This window comes from Tamandua tetradactyla, chromosome 20 (assembly GCF_023851605.1).
Source record: "Tamandua tetradactyla isolate mTamTet1 chromosome 20, mTamTet1.pri, whole genome shotgun sequence".
Lineage (NCBI taxonomy): Eukaryota > Metazoa > Chordata > Mammalia > Pilosa > Myrmecophagidae > Tamandua > Tamandua tetradactyla.
This window is the reverse complement of record NC_135346.1, coordinates 57,708,269-57,726,205: the sequence shown is the minus strand read 5'-3', so window position 1 is coordinate 57,726,205 and position 17,937 is coordinate 57,708,269. Positions and strand designations below refer to the sequence as shown.

At 42.6% G+C, this 17,937-nt stretch overlaps 1 long non-coding RNA gene across 1 annotated transcript; it reads left to right on the top strand.

Annotated features, from left to right (window-relative positions):
• The first annotated feature begins 73 nt into the window (after positions 1 to 73).
• LOC143664149 (uncharacterized) lies at positions 74 to 17,669 on the top strand. The gene is made up of 3 exons (XR_013166349.1): positions 74 to 372; positions 2,015 to 2,101; positions 17,447 to 17,669. It is a non-coding gene; the product is annotated as an uncharacterized LOC143664149 (long non-coding RNA).
• The last annotated feature ends 268 nt before the right edge of the window (positions 17,670 to 17,937 follow it).

Here is a 17,937-nt window from a genome sequence, read left to right as displayed (position 1 = left end):
CAAGCCCCACAATGCACCGCTGCGGCCGCGCCAGGCCGCCTGCGACCCGGTGGCGCACCCGGTGGCGCGGGCGGGGGGCCCGGAGCGGGTTGTGCAAGGGGTGCTGCGCTTCGCCCACGCTGTGCCCGGGGTGGGTGCGAGGCAGAATGGTACAGGCTACCAACTGTCGAGCACTTTTTTTTGTGCCAAGGGATTAACACCTGGTTTTTATCGGTTGCCTCGCTGAAGGGGATGCATTTTACCCCAGGTAGTGCATTGGTGCAGCCGGTATTCAAACCCAAGCCCTCTGTCTCCAGGACAACTTTCAAGACCCCGGGAAGGAAACTGAGATTCGGTCTTGGCTGGGGGCATCACACGGATATGGGATGGCAGGTATGGAGTGCCAAAACCAGGACTGGAACCCGGGTGCCTGACTCCCAGCATTGTTTGCCCTCGTTGGCTGCTTCCTGAACCCAAGGGGTAATGCTGTTTGGGGGTCCTGGGAACGCTGACGGAGCAGGCAGGGACAGGAGGCAGATTGCTTAGACTTGACCGTCTTGCCCTTGGTGACCCCCAGTGATTGCGTAGGCTTAGCCCAAGAAGTAGGAGTAGGAGCAGGAGAAGCAGCCTGAGGTAGAACAACTGAATTCCATGGCAGAGTCCGAAGCCCTGAAGGTTCTCGGTGTCTCTCAGGACTTACCGCAGCCCCAAGGTATCATCATTCCTCCCCAGACTTGGGGAAAGAGGCCTTCTTTCAGTCCAGGGTTCCTCTGGGCTCTGCATTCCAGACATCGCTCCCCTTCCTCTTTGGCTACTTACTTGTGTTCCTCTTCCCATCCTGACTTTTTATTTCTCTCAGTATTGATTTTTCTTAAAAAAAAAAAAAATCCAAACACTGGTGTAGGGGATGCATGCCTTTTTTGGAAGAGATGATGCTTTATTTGTGAGGTGGTGCCAGGAGGCAAGAGGAGGGACTAGAGAGACTAGGACAGGAAGGAGGAAAAGCTATTGCGAGGTTGCAGCAATCAAGGACACTGCTATAGACCCTTTGGGCTGAATTCCGTTGGGACCTCTGAGAAGGTTACCAAATGGCTCTCAAAAGGATGAGAGTATGGCGCCAACTGGCTCCTGGTCCTCATTGGTTGAGGATGTGTATTAACATTTGTTTCTTAATGTATTTTTACTGTAAGCCATCCGAAATCATCTTGTAGAGCCAGGTGGGACTAATTTATAAATATATGGAATTGCATCCCCCACACCCTGTAAGAATAAAATTAAGTTTAGCTTTCACACAAGATGGCACCAGAAAGGGCTGCAGAACAGTTCAAACTGGTCTTGCAGGTAGGGAAAAAAGAAAGCCTCTGACGCAGGCCAGAATTGATGCCAAATAGGTAGAAACAAGTTTAAATAAGTAAAGATCAAGGTCACTGAAATGTAAAGCGTAATCAAAAACGGGAACCTTCGGCAGGAAATTTGAGTTCGAGTATCCGGATAGGCTGTAACCTCTGGAAAATCCAATCAGTGGAGAAACAGTGGAGGGACCCATGTGCTAAGCTTAGGGTATAAAAAGCAGTGGCATTCTATTGCTTGGTGCACCAGCCATCATTTTTCTCGGTTGGGCGCCTGTTCTTGCAAGATCGTGAATAAATTCTTTTCTTCTCTACAATTGGGTAAGCGTTTATTCTTTTTCAGGTGTGGTTTTCTTTTTAGCATCCCTGTTTCAGTTTACTAAAGCTGCCAGAATGCAACATACCAGAACTGGGTTTACTTTTTCTAAGGGGATTTATTAGGTTATACATTTACAGTTCTAAGGCCATAAAAATGTCCAAACTAAGGCATCAGCAAGAGGATACCGTCACTGAAGAAAGGCCAGTGGCATCTGGGTTCCTCTGTCTCATGGAAAGGCACATGGCGATGTCTGCTGGCCCTTCTCTCCTGGGTTGGTTTCAAAATGGCTTTCTCACCTCCTGCGGGTTCTCTGGCTTCCCTGGGGTATTTTCTTTCTCTCTTAGATTCTCTGTGTGCTCTCTTAAAGGACTCCAGCAAGCATGTTAAGACCCACCTGAGATGGGCAGGATCACATCTCCATGGAACCAACCTAATCTAAAGGCCCCAACAAAAGGTACACCCCCAAAAGATTGGATTAAAAGAACATGGCTTTCTTGGAATACAAAACAGTTTCAAACCAGCACACTCCCTTTGTCAGGCTCTTTTCTAACGGCTTACCCAGAAGTTCAGATCTCTCCCCATTCAGAAAACGTGCTACTCCTTCTGGTCACTACCTCTCTCCTATCCATTTCAGTCCCACTTCTGGGTAGTGCCCCCATCCCATGCCTCACCCCACCCACTCAAACTTCTCTCACCAGTGTCTGCAACAAACCCTTTGTTTGGTTAATCCACTGGGAACACCTCAGCCCTCACCTAGCCCTACCTCCTGCACCATTTAACACTATTAAGCGTTGGGGTCCTAGTGGGTCCATAAATAACACTTTTTTTCCCAAGTTCAGAAGTAACAGAAGACATGGGGACAGCCAAATGAAGAGGGAAAAAAAATGTCATTTTTATTGTCAGTAAAAGTTGGATTGGAAGAAGTGGCTTAGATGCGGGACCAAAATAGGATTGCTAGTGCTTCTTGAAACAGACAGACTACCTTCCCAGTCCCTGATGCAACTAAGCAAGCAAGGGCAAGAGTGCTAGTAAAAGCACTTACCAACGTATGGCGCATGTGCCAAGCAATCAGAAAGGAGCACTGATGATCTGTGAACCTGTGACAGAGTTGTCCTAGGGGACACCTGTTGACTCTACAGGGACAGGTTCCTCACCAGGAGGCAGGGGGGCTCCCACCCCATCCTCTCTGCTGTGGGCAGGACCAGGAGGGGAGCCCAAAAGCAGCTGGGTTGAGCATGCCCACTGCATTCTCCTAAACTCACCAATCAAATAATGGGAGAGAACCTAGGAATATGACTTCAGTCCTGGGTTTCATACTGTGAGTCAAGACCAGTCATGAAATCAATTTAGTAGGTAGCAACTATATAGATGTATTTAATTATAAAATGAAATAGAGTAGAAAATAGCAGCATTTCATGAAACTTGTGTGTGTGTGTGTGTGTGTGTGTGTGTGTGTGTGTGTGTGTGTGTACTGGGGCACCATGAAAGACATACTTCTTACTGTGGGGTGTAATTAAAAAACAAAAGTCCCTGCTCTAGTGTAAATGCCTAGTGTAAAAACCCCCCACAGGAATGAACAAATCTTTGTGGAGGGATACTTTGAGACTATGCAAATGCCCCATTTCATCTTAAGTTTTCATGAATTTTAGTAGTCATTGCTGAATTTTGTCTGCAGCAATTATTGGGCATTCTGATGTAGGCCTTCTACTTCTATCAGCACGTCTATATTTATTAATTGGAATTCATCCTGTTTCCTCCATTTATTTATTTCTTAAATCACTTGTTAATATCAGTATGGACTCAAGTATATTTATTTGAATCTTTTGGTTATAATCCAATACTGTCATAATTTATTTTGTTGGTGCAGATTGTTCCAAATATAGACATTGGGAGCTGTTTTAAATTGACTTCTTTTTGTTTATTTGACATGCCCTCTCTATTTTTAGTACTTCCTTACTTTCAGACATCCCAAAATGCTCCAAGCTCATCTTGTATTTTCCCTGTTCCAGGTCTGGAATTAAGCATTTGTCCAGGCACTCCTGGGTTATTTTATTGGAGAATGATATTTAGAGACCAATATCTGGGTGCAGTGTGCTTGTTGCTCCTGGAGTGTCACTGCTCCTAGGCCCTCTCAGGCAACAAACTGAGGAAATATATATGTATGCTAGCCCTTGTACACACATGTATCTATAGTTCTTTAGCTGTCTATCTATATAAATAAGCATGAGTTTGTACTGATATATCCAACTCCACTCCAGTCCCATATCATTTGTTCTAGCCTTCTCCCTTTACTTATCTGTAACGTCTTTCTTTGATAGCAGGAAACCTGGCTCTCATAAATTATAATATATTTACTTGTTTGGTTAGTAGTTATATATATATAAAGTAGTTTTGGAATCTGTGAGAAACAGATTTGCCAATTTAAGTGTTTGTGTACAGCTCTCTTTTGTCTTTCACCTTAGAATATCTAGTCAAAATACTGTTTTCTAAAGTTACTTAGGTCACTCCCTTCAGTGTAGTTATGCCATACATTTATCTATTAGAGTCATGTGCCATAATCTGTATTATATCTTGGCTTACCCTGACAATTTGGCTGATTTTTAAAAATTTTGTATACAGTAAACTCCATACATATTTCAGCCAACCATCCAAACAGTAAATGCCCTTTCTAGTCCCTCAAGCTACAACAATGAATGCAGAATATCTGCTTAGTGGGCCCATATCGATAAATTCAGTTTGACCCAACCTTATATTCTTCCACCTTTATCCCACATCCTTTATATCCATTCCCACACATATTCCCCTGATTCTGTCTATACAGATTGGAAAATTCATACAGTTCTTTTGGAGTATAGAGTATCTCCTCATGAGTCACTCTTTGTACCTCACCTTCTGGGGCCTGATGGGACTTTAGTTATAGGTCTTGAAGAAAAGAGGGATGGTGGGGGTGGGTCATGAAAAGAAACAGCAGTGTCTTTCAAGAGAATTACCTCAGGGCATTCCACTGCAGATTCACCTGATGAAACAGGATTAGTCACTCCAGACAGAGGAGTGAAGGCTATTTCCCAAAGGGAGGTGGTTACAGGGTTAGCTGGCAGTGAAGGGTTAAATCTTATTAGGTGGAGGTTGGATGGTGGACTCCTCTGAGGAGGCTGGAAGCTGGGAAGCTCTTTCCTCAGGGCAGTCCATTACAAGTCTATCTAGCAAAGGTTCAGCAGATTCCAGGGGTCCTGTCTCCCTATCACTATCATTATATATCACCATCCCACATTTCAGGATCCTATTCTTTTCCAATCAAAATCCTTACTTTAACAGCAGACATCTTGCAAGGTTGAGGTTTTAGTTTACGTTGTAAATCTGCTACTCACACAGTGAGGTTTTGAATTTGGTTTTCAGAGATTTCAAATCTGCAACTACAGGAAATAAGATTTTCTTTCAGAGCACACATGGAAACTTTTACATCATTCATGAAGAGCTGAAGTTTCAAATTTGAAGCATTCAGCACATTCATTTCCCTCCTCACTGTATCCAGAATATCTAACAACAACCAACCAACATTATTATACCTCTTGTTCTAGTTTGCTAGCTGCCGGAAAGCAATATACCAGAAGCAGAATGGCTTTTAAAAAGGGGAATTTAGTAAGTCGCTAGTTTACAGTTCTAAGACCAAGAAAATATCCTAATTAAAGCAAGTCTATAGAAATGTCCAATTAGGCTGTTCTGGTTTGCTAGCAGCCGGAATGCAACACACCAGATATGGATTGGCTTTTAATAAAAGGGGATTTATTTTGTTGGTTCTTCAGAGGAAAGGCAGCTAACTTTCCACTGAGGTTCTTTCTTATGTGGAAGGCACAGGATGGTCTCTGCTGGTCTTCTCTCCAGGCCCCTGGGTTCCAACAACTTTCCCCGGGGTGACTTCTTTCTGCATCTCCAAAGGCCTGGGCTGAGCTGCAAGTGCTGAGATGAGGAATGTCGAGCTGCTTAGCAGTGCTACGTTGCAATCTCTCATTTAAGCACCAGCTAATTAAGTCAAACGTCACTCATTGCAGCAGACACGCCTCCTAGCTGACTGCAGATGTAATTGGCAACAGATGAGGTTCACGTACCGTTGGCTTGTGTCCGCAGCAACAAGACTAGGTATGCTCACCTGGCCAAGTTGACAACTGAATCTAACTAACACACAGGCATACAGGGAAAGATACCTTGGTTCAGGAAAGCCGATAATCAACGCTTCTCTCTCAGCTGGAAGGGCACATAACGAAAATGGCAGCATCTGCTGGCTTTCTTATGGCTCTACAAAAAAGGAACTCTCTCCAAAATGTTTCCTCTTTTAAAGGATTCCTAAGCAACTCCACCTCCATGGAAATCTTCTAATCAAAAGTTACCACCCACAATTGGGTGGGTGACATCTCCATGGGAACAATCAAAACGTCCCCACCCAGCAATATTGAATGAGAATTAAAGAACATTGCTTTTCTGGGGTCTACCACAGATTCAAACCAGCACACCTCTTAATTCCACTAAAGTCTGTAAAGTTGTTAAAAACATTATCACCCGAGCCTTACCTAGTATAAGTGTACAATTAGCAGAATTTAATAGTGATATTTTGAGTATCTCTTATGCCAACTCACCCCTTGAACTGTCAGTGCTGAGATGAGGTATGCGGAGCTGCTTGGGCTGTACTATGTTGAGCTCTCTCATTTAAGCACCAGCCAATTAACTCAAACATCATTCATTGCAGCAGGCACGCCTCCTAGCCGACTGCAGGTGTAATCAGCAACAGATGAGGTTGACGTACGTTGGCTCATGTCCACAGCAACAGAACTAAGCACGTTCACCTGGCCAAGTTGACAACTGAATCTAACTACCACAGAATGTTTTTTACAAATTTATTTAAAATTGCCCCCAAACTGAAGCACAGATGTCCTCAACAGTTGAATGGCTAAACAAACTGAGGTACAAATATACGATGGGACATTACTCAGTACTAAAAAGGAACAAATTATTGACACAACAGCTCAGATGCATCTTAACGCATGTTGCTAAGTGAAAGAAGCCAGAACTAAAAGGTATCATATAGTGTGATTCCATTTATATGAAATCTCTGAAAAGGCAAGGCTGTAGGGATGGGAAATATTTCAGTGGTTGCCAATGGTTGAAGTAACAGCAAGGGGTTGGATACAAAGGAGCAGTACAAGCGAATTTGTGGGTTGATGGTGTCATCTTGTACAGTACTATGGTAATGGATACACAGCTCTATACAAAAAATCCATAGAAGTATACACCACGAAGAGTGAGTTTACTGTATACAAAATCTGAGGTCGAAATGCCAGAACTACCCTGGTATAGTGTAAATGAAGGGATCCAAAGGCTTAGAGAGATAGGAATGTTAGAGTGGATTTATCATGGAAGACCTGCTCATACACCCCAGGAATGTCTAGGGGACACATCTTTCACCATAACCTTGAGAAATAAATTTGTGAGACTGGCTCCCTCATCCTTGAAGAGTTCTGTAGTCACCCTTCTCTGTAGGTCAAATATTAATGTGGGAACTGCTGTCACTGAGCTGGAAACCTTAAACACAATGGTGATGATCAGATCCTGAGTTGGCAAAAGCCCTGTGGCAGCAGTTAATCACCATAGACAAGGTGGGCATGGCCACCATAATGGACAGCAGATTCAAAGCAGGAGTCAAAATACCTGACTTGCAGAGACTTATGGTGTTGGCTAATAGATCATGGGATACCTAGAAGTATAATAGGTGGGTAGTCTACTAAATTCTTGTTTGAGCTGTATAAGTAGAAGAATTCTAGGTCAAGTGAAGAGGTCAAATCTAACTTGAATTACAAAGACAGGGAATCATAGCCCCTTAAACAATTCCAAGACTTGAGACAGATTACAGATACAGAGCCCCTCGAATGAGGGGAGGGTGGGGAACTGTTGGGGAAGGATCCTTTTACATTGTCCAAAATTTACACTGTCAACGTTCTACCCAGCCTTCCCCAAGGAAACCTATGGCCTTTTACCAGGGTGACTGTGCACTGGGAAAAAAGAAATTTCAGGATTGTTGGATACTGGGTCAGAAGTGACACTAATTCCAGGAAACCCAAAACATCACTCTGGCCCACAGTCAGAGGAGGGGCTTATGGAGGGCAGATGATTGATGGAGTTTTAGCTCAGATCCATCTCACAGTGGGTCCAGTGGGTCCCCGGATCTATTCTGTGGTCATTTCCCCAGTTCCAGAATACATAATTGGAATCAACATACTCAGTAGCTGGCAGAATCCCCACATTGGTTTTCTGACTCATGGAGTGAGGGCTATTATGGTAGGAAAGGCCAAGTGGAAGCCACTAGAACTGCCCCTACCTAGCAAGATAGTGAATCAGAAGGAATAATGTATTCCTGGAGAGGTTGCAGAGATTAGTGCCACTCTTAAGGACTTGAGAGATGCAAGGGTGGTTATTCCCACCGCATCCCCATTCAACTGTCCTATTTGGCCTGTGCAGAAAACAAATGGGACTTGGAGGATGACAGCGCATTATCATAAACTTAAGCAGGTGGTGACCCCAATTGCAGTTGCTGTTCCAGGTATGGTATCATTGCTTGAGAAATCAACACATCACCTGGTACCTGGTAGGCAATTATTGTTCTGGCAAATGCTTTTTTCTCAATAGCTTTCAGGAAGGACCACCAGAAACAGTTTGCGTTCACTATACACCTGCACTGTCCTGCCTCAGGAGTATCTCAACTCTCCAGCCCTATGTTTCAATCTTGTTCGCAGGGATGTTGTTCTAGTTTGCTAGCTGCTGGAATGCAATATGCCAGAAACAAAGTGGCTTTTAAAAAGGGGAATTTAATAAGTTACAAGTGTAGAGTTCTAAGGCTGAGAAAATGTCCCAATTAAAACAAGTCTATAGAAATGTCCAATTTAAGGCATCCAGGGAAAGAGACCTTGGTTCAAGAAGGCCAATGACGTTCAATGTTTCTCTCTCAGCTGAAAGGGCATGTGGCGAACATGGTGGCATCTGCTGGCTTTCTCATGGCTCTACAAAAAAGGGCTCTCCAAAATGTTTCCTCTTAAAAATAATTCCATTAAGCTACTCCACCTTCAATGGGTGGAGACACACCTCCATGGAAATCTTCTAATCAAAAGTTACCACCCCATGTAATAACATGGATGGACCTAGAGAACATTATGCTGAGTGAGTCTAGCCAAATACTAAAGGACAAATACTGTATGGTCCCACTGATGTGAACCGACATTCGAGAATAAACTTGGAATATGTCATTGGTAACAGAGACCAGCAGGAGTTAGAAACAGGGTAAGATAATGGGTAATTGGAGCTGAAGGGATACAGACTGTGCAACAGAACTAGATACAAAAACTCAAAAATGGACAGCACAATACTACCTAATTGTAATGTAATTTTGTTAAAACACTGAATGAAGCTGCATCTGAGCTATAGTTTTTTTTTGTTTGTTTGTGTTTTTTTCTTTTTTTATATATATATATTTTTTATTTTTTATTATTATTATTTTTTTCTCTATATTATCATTCTATATCTTTTTCTGTTGTTTTGCTAGTTCTTTTCCTAAATCGATGCAAATGTACTAAGAAATGATGATCATACATCTATGTGATGATATTAAGAATTACTGATTGCATATGTAGAATGGAATGATTTCTAAATGTTGTGTTAATTTTTTTAAATAAATAAATAAATAAATAAATAAATAGATAAATAAATAATAGGGGGAACAAATGTTAAAAATAAATTTAGTTTGAAGTGCTAGCGGTAAATGAAAGCGAGGGGTAAGGGGTATGGCATGTATAATCTTTTTTTTCTGTTATCGTTTTATTTCTTTTTCTGTTGTCTTTTTTATTTTTTTCTAAATTGATACAAATGTTCTAGAAATGATGAATATGCAACTATGTGATGATATTAAGAATTACTGATTGTATATGTAGAATGGAATGATATCTTAATGTTTTGTCTGTTAATTTTTTTAATTAATAAAAAAATTAAAAAAAAAAGTTACCACCCACAGTTGGGTGGGTCACATCTCCATGGGAACAATCAAAATGCTCCCACCCAGCAATACTGAATGAGGATTAAAGGACATGGCTTTTCTGGGGTCCACCACAGATTCAAACGAGCACAGACGTTGATTGTTTCTCCTTCCCACAAGAGATTGGTCCATTATATTGATGATATCATGCTGATTGGACCTAATGAGCAAGAAGTAGCAACCACTCTAAACTTATTGGTAAGGCATTTGTGTGCTGGGGATGAGAGATAAGCCCAACAAAAATACAGGGGACTTGCATTAAGTGAAATTTCTAGGTGTCCAGTCGTGTGGGGCGTGTTAATATATCCCTTCTAAGGTGAAGGATAAGCTGTTGCATCTGACCCCTCCTATGACCAAAAAAAAAAGAGGCACAACACCTAGTTGGCCTGTTTGGATTTTGGAGAACAAGATTTTCCTCATTTGGGTGTGCTACTCTGGCCCATTTACCAAGTGACCAGAAAACCTGCTAATTTTGAGTGGGGACTGGAACAAGAGGAGGCTCTGAGACAGGTCCAGGCTGTTGTGCAGGCGGCTCTGCCACTTGGGCCATATGACCAGCAGATCTGATGGTGCTGGAAGTGTCAGTGGCAAATAGAGATGCTGTCTGGAGCTTTTGGTAGTCCCCTACAGGAGAATCACAATGCAGACCCTTAGGAATTTGGAGCAAAGCCTTACTATCTGCTGCAGATAACTACTCTCCTTTTGAGAAACAGCATTTAGCCTGCTACTGGGCCTTAGTAGAGACTGAACACTTGACCATGGACCAAAAGTTTCCATGAGACCTGAGTTGCCTAACATGAGCTGGGTGTTGCCTGACCCACCAAGCCATAAAGTTGGGCATGTATAGCAGCACTCTATCATAAAATGGTAAATTAGAGGTGGGGATCAAGCAGGTTTTGAAAGCACAAATAAGTTACATTAGGAAGTGGCCCAGATTTCCCATATTAGCGCTATGGCTTGGGGAGTTACTTAGAGTCAATTGACTGAGTAAGAGAAAACTTGGGCCTAGTTTACAGATAGTTCTGCACAATATACATGGACCCCAGAAGTGGACAGCTGCAGCACTACAACTCCATTCTTGGATGTCCTTAAAGGACAGTGGTGAGGGGAAATCCTCCTGGTGGGCAGAACTTTGAGCAGTGCACCTGATTGTTCATTATGCTTAGAAGGAGAACTGGCCAAAGGTGTGTTTGTATACTGTTTTTTATGGGCTGTTCCTAATGGTTTGGCGAGATGGTCAGGGACTTGGAAGGAGCATGATTGGAAAATTGGTGACAAAGGTCTGGGGAAGAGGTATGTGGATAGACCTTTCTGAGTGGGCAAAGAACATGAACATATTTGAGTCCCATGTTGAATGCTCACCAGAGGGTGACTTCAGCAGAGGAAGGCTTAAATAATCAAAAGGATAAGATGACCCATCCTGTGGATACAAGTCATCCTCTTTCCTCAGCCACTCCTGCCATTACCCAGTGGCCTCATGATCAAGGTGGGCATGGTGGTAGGGATGAAGGTTATGCATGGGCTCAGCAACATGGACTTCTACTCACCAAGGCTGACCTGACTATGGCCACTGATGAGTGCCCAATCTGCCAGCAGCAGAGACTCATACTCAGTCCCTGATATGGCACCACACTCCGAGGTGACCAGCCTGCTACCTGGTGGCGGGTTGATTACATTGAACCACTTTCATCATGGAAGAGGCAGTGATTTGTTCTAACTGGAATAGACATGTACTACAAATATGTTTTGCATTCCCTGCATGTAATGCTTCACAAAAACTACCACCATGGACTTATGGAATGCCTTATCTACCATCATTGTATTCCACATAGCATTGCTTTTGATCAAGGAACCCACTTCATAGCAAATGAAGTGTGGGAATGGGCACATGCTCATGGAATTCTCTGGTATTACCATGTTCCCCATCATCCAGAAGCAGCTGGGTTGATAGAATGGTTGAATGGCCTTTTGAAGATCCAATTATGGTGCCAACTAAATGGAAGTACCTTGCAGGGCTGGGGCAGTGTTCTCCAGGAGGCTGTGTATGCTGTGAATCAGTGTCCATTCTATGGTGCTGTTTCTCCCATAGCCAGGTATGCCAGTTTGAAAGTATTATGTACCCTAGAAAAGCCATGTTTTAATCCTCATCCAATCTTGTGTAGAAAGTGGTTTCTTTTAATCCTAATTCTATATTTTAGGGAAGAAACTTTTGATTAGATTATCTCCATGGAGATGTGACAAGCCCAAATGTGGATGTGACCCTTTGATTAGATGGAGATATAACTCCACCCATTCCAGGTGGGTCTTGATTAGTTTATTGGAATCATTTAAAAAAGGAAAAATTTTGGAAAGAGTCAGAAATGACAGAAGCCTCAGAGCTGACCAACTTCACAGCAGAGCTGACAGATATGGACATGTGGAGAACAGAGACATAGATGTTTGGAGATGCTTGGAACCCAGCAGACATTGCCCTGAGATGTTAAGCAAGCCAGAACCTGGAGAGAGCCCAGGGAAGCCAAGATATGAAAACCAGTCCTGAAGAAGTAAAGTGAGGAACCCACAAGAACAGAGGCTGAAAGCAATGGAGTCCAGGAGCAAAGGACCAGCAGATGCCAGCCCTGTGACTTATCCAGCTGGCAGAGGTGTTCCTGACCCATTGTGCTTTCTTGAGTGAAGGTAACCTCTTATTGGTGCCTTAATTTGGACACTTTCACTTAAAATTGAAAGCTTGCAAATGTATTACATTCCCCTTTTAAAACACCATTCCAGTTGTGGTATATCACAAGCTAGAACATCAGGATTCACGGGTCCAGGAATCAAGGGGTGAAAATGGGAGTGGTACCACTCATTATCAACCCTAGTGATCCACTAGGAAAATTTTTCCCTCCTGTCCCTGAAACCTTAACCTCTGCTCATCTATAGGTCTTAGTTCCAAAAGGAGAAATGCTCCTACCAGGAGACACAACAATGATTCCCTTGAACTGGAAGTTAAGACTACCATCTGGCCACTTTGGGTTTCTCATGCCACTGAATCATCAGGCACGAAAGGGGATTACTGTTTTGTCTGGAGTGATTGATCCTGATTATCGAGGGGAAATAGGACTGCAACTACACAATGGTGATAAAGGGCTTTCCTGGAATGTAGGAGATCCCCTAGGGTGTCTCTTATTACTACCATGCCCTGTAAATAAAGTCAATGGAAAACTATAACAACCCAATCTAGGCAGGATGACTACTGACCCAGAGATTTCAGGAATGAAGGTCTGCATGTCCCCACCTGGCAAAGAACCATGGCCAGCTGAAGTGTTTGCTGAGGGTAAAGGGAACACGCAATGGGTAGTAGAAGGTAGTGATAAATATGAAGTATGACTACATGATCACTTACAGAAACAAGGATTGTGATTGTATGAATATCTCTTCCCTGTTTTGTTATGAGTATGTTTGCATTTGTACATAAGCACATATCTTGTTTTCCTGTTATCATATGACATAAGTTGTATTGTTCATGTTATAGTATTAAATCATAGCATACGAAGTTTAAGGGTGAAGATTACCTAAGGACTTGCCTATTCTGGAGAGATGTATTGTGTTTCTGGTTGTATGCAGGACAGTTGAGTGTTGGTAGGTGAAACATTTCTGTTATTGTGCTTTATTTGGAAAGTAAGCATGTTTCAAGATGTAATAGTTAGGTTCTGGTGTCAACTTGGCCAAATAATTAAATCTGGTCAGGCAAGCACTGGCCTGACTGTTGCTGCAAGGATATATTGTGGATGGTTGATAAACCAAAAGGCTGGTGTATTAAATCTTCAGTCAGCTGATTACATCTGTGGTTGATTACATGTGTGATCAACTAAGGCATATTTCCCACAACAAGATAATCCAATCAAATGAAGGCTTTTAAGGAAGAAGATAGAATTTTCACTGCTTCTTCAGCCAGCAAGCCTCTCTTGTGGAGTTCATCCAGACCCTTCATTGGAGCCACCAGCTTAACAGCCTGCCCATGGATTTTGGACTCTTCCATTCCCACAGTTGCGTGAGACCTTTATAAATCTCATATTTACAGATCTCTCCTGTTGTTTTGTTTCTCTAGAATAATATAACGAACACCACCACCACCAAGTCTTCTCCAGTGCTTGCTGTTTTTTTTCTTCCTTCTTATTGTTGAAGGCTATAGTAGTTTATTTGTTTAGTGATTTTTCCAAACTATTTATATAGATGTTATCTCTTGATACACGTAGTCCCTGAAATATCTCTTCCTTAAGCTTGTATTCAGTTAGTGTTATAACATAGATTTCTGATTTCCTTGAATACCTGGACCTAACAAAAATAACAAAAAATGGACAGAAAGTATCTTTCTCAGTCTTTGCAGATGGACTTTGTGCTGGTGAACATATTTAAACATACTTGACCTCCTCAGTACTTAGCCAGCCTTACAGAGAACCTAAAGAAGAGCCTAAGGCAGAAGCATACAGCTTTTCTGGTCTTTTGTGAATATGCATATTACCATTGGCATGTGCACATGGTCTTATAAATTCTCCCATATATACAGGCATTCTGAATGCCCCACTTTTCCCAGGATATTTACAGCTTCTCCCAACCCTAGTCACTTTATTGTATGTCTCAACCAGTAATCCTTTGCCCCAGGCACTGTGTATCCATTGTTTTCTTTTGGCATTTTTTCTGCATTATCAGACACTTCTATGTTCAGAGTAAGTGCTGGGACATGTAAGACAGAATCACGCATGTTGAATTAGTCCTTTGGGCTGATACCAGATGGATTGGAACAGATGGACATGCACCCTTAAATACACATAAAGGATAATCTTCTCCCTCTAGAATCCAGTTCCAGAGACCCACACTGGGAGGTCATTCTCACTTTGGAGCACTTTTCCTTCCACATAAAGTGCATGACCAGATGCAAAACTCAAAATTCTGTTAACTGGGGAGATATTGCCTCTCTACTGCAAACTTTCAAGGCCACCCCTGAATGTAGCTGTAATGCCACTACCATCTATTTTTGGCTTGCACCACATACTCATCTGGCCTATTCATTAGTTAAAATTATTTTTTCCCTACTTCCTCAGCTGGCTATGAAGGACCCCTCTGCATATAATCTCAGGAATTATCTTAGTGAGGGGTGCTTATGCAACCATGACCACCGAAGTACCTTGTACCCCCATCCCCTAAAACTTTTTCTAACATGCAGGACTCTGAATCTTTGCAGAGTTTATCATTTCATCCTTGAGTATATTTGTCTCACCAAGCCTTCTAGCATGCAACCCACCTCTAGTTCATCCTGCCTGATCAGCATGATGTCATTGATCTGATGGCACAGATCAATGGATCACAATGGACCAATGTGATGTTCTGCAGGGTGTCCTGGATGTCAGCTGTCTTTGTGTGGGAAAGATAACATAATCTTGAGACAAAACTACAAATGCATATAGTTTTCAATTTCATATGCACACACACTTTTTCTGGTCCTCTTTCCTAAACTGTGACTGTTATTTTGTTGAGCTAGCAGTTATTCTACAGTCATTCTTCAGCATCCATCTGGTTTCTGCAGGACTCATACTGGTGAATAACATGGAGAAATTATAGGGCCCACTCCCCCTGTTTTATTGAGATCTTTAAGGTTGGCACCAATATCTGCCCTCTTCCTGCCCCCAATAAAAAATTGTTTCTGATTACTATTTTGTTCAGTGGGAGGAGGGCACTTTCAGATGATTTACTTGGCCTTCTCCATGGTGACAGCTCTAACTCTACAGGCTAAGGACCCAATGTAGGGGTTACTCCAGCTACCAGGTATGTCAATCCTAATACATTCAAGGACCAAGGAGAAGCCAACTGATTGGGTCCACAGATATAGTGGACTCATAGTAAGATGGACTTTGACCAGGATTCCATTTATAATTTAGCCCCAGATGCTGCAACTCTAATGGGGGGCCATGATGATGATTTAGGTTTCCAGGTATCAATATTATCTCCAATATTACTTATGTCAAGTAATCTTCTAAATATCTGCATAACTATATGTTACCAGAGTAAATGGCTATAGAGTTACTTTGGGGGAAGGACAAGAGATACATTTCAGTAACTACCTGCCTTGGTTTTATAGAATTTTTCCTCTTAAAGGCCCAGTTACTTCTTCTGTCAATAGATCCCTAGTCTGAAATTATCTCAGGTCAAGGGACTGGGCAAGAGGTCATGGCTTTTTATTGGGAAAACCTCTCTTAATTGCCTGCTCATTCTGGCTGCTTTTGGTATTGTATATTAAGAAGTACCTACATTGACTGCCCATTTATTTTGACTGTAGGGATACTATTAACTATCTTTACAACTCTCTGCAAGTTGAGTCTACTTAGCTCCCACTCTGACCTTGCAGATTGTTCTGATAATTACAACCCTCCAGCTTCTGGACGTTAAGCATACTATGAATATTCAGGAACCAATCACTTTAGCAAAGCTTTTAGGTGTTCGGTAGTCAGAGGTGTGCTGAGATTTCCCCACCAAAGTAAAATATAAATTGCTGTATCTTGCATCCCCCAAGACGAAGAAGGAAGCACAGTGCTTGGTAGGTCTCTTTAAGTCTGCAGGTAACACACATTCCAAAGCTAGGAATACTGCTTCAGCTCACATATCAAGTGTCATGGAAGGGCACTGCAGCCGATTCAGGCTGTGGTGCAACCAATCTGGCAACTTGGACCATATGATTCAGCAGACCTTATGATGTTGTAGATATCAGTGGTGGGAAAAGATGTAGTCTGGAATTTATGGCAAACCCGAGTGGGAGTACCACAAAGTAGGTCTGATAGAGACAGAACACTTGACTATGGCCATGGGACATCAGGTGACCATGGACCCAGAAGTGTATCATGAGTTGCATTTTTTAGATCTGTCAAGTAATGAAATGTAACAGGTCCAGTAACATTCCATTATAAGATGGCTCAGTGAGCTGGCATTGAGCCTAACCAGGACCAGAGGCATGGGTAAGCTTCATGAGTCAGAAGTCCATGTCACTACCCAATGCACATGTCAGTGACAACATTCTCACCAGTACCCCTCCCCAGCTTGCTCCTGTGATCCTATGGGTGGGTCTAGATGAAAAAGGAGGGGAAAACTTGAGCTTGATTTATGGCTAGGTCCGCTCGGTTCCTGGGCACAAGCTCAGAATGGGATAGTGGCTGCATTATGCTATTCAAAGCTGGCCTTAAAAGAGAGTGAAGAGGTGAATTCTTCCTAATTGTGAAGGTGCAAGCAGTACACCTGGTCATCTACTTTGTGTGGAAGGAGAAGTGGCCTGAGGTGCAAATATATACAGGTCCTGGGCAGAACTGTAAGATAGAAACAAAGAGGTCTGGGATTGAGGTACATGGATGATAGACACATGGGAGTGGACACAAAGCATGAAGATGTTTGTATCACATGTTAATGCCCTTAGGAAGGCACACACCCTAGAAGATGCACTGAATAATCAGGTGGCCAAAATGGCTTAGTCAGTTGATTGTTAGCCAGCTAGCTTAGTGTGCCTGAGCTACTATCACAAATACTACACAATGGGTTGGCTTCAAGAATGGAAATTTATTGCCTCATGGTTTTGGAGGTTAGAAGGCTTGCTTTCTCCTGGGGTTGGTAGTGTCTGGTGCTGCCTATTGGCAATCCTTGGAGATCATTGGCTTGCATCTCTACCTTACATCACATGGTGATATCCTCTTCTTTCTTTTCCAGGTTCCCAGTGACTTCCTGCTTCTCGCTCTTAATAAGACCTCCAGTAATCCAATTAAGACTCTTCCTTATTCAGTTCGGCCATGCTTTAAATAAAAACATCTTCAAGAGATGGTCCTATATATTTTTTCTTTTTCTTTTTTGGGAGATGGTCCTATTTCTAATAGGACCCACAGGGATATGGATTAAGATTAAGAACATGTCCAGCTTGGGTTACATAATTCAACCTACCACACCAGCCTTCAGCATCAGCCACCCCAGAAGGGGCATGATGGGTACATGAACAGATGAGCCACACTCACAGAGATGGAGGCTATGTATTGGCCCAATAGCATCACTGCCACCATTAAGGCAGACCTAGCTACTGCTGCCTCTGAATGCCCAACCCATCAACAGCAAAGACCAATACCAAGCCCCTGATAAGGAATTTCCATTCTTTGAAGATACTGACTGGCCAGTTAGTGGCATGTTAACTACTTTAGACCCCTTCTATT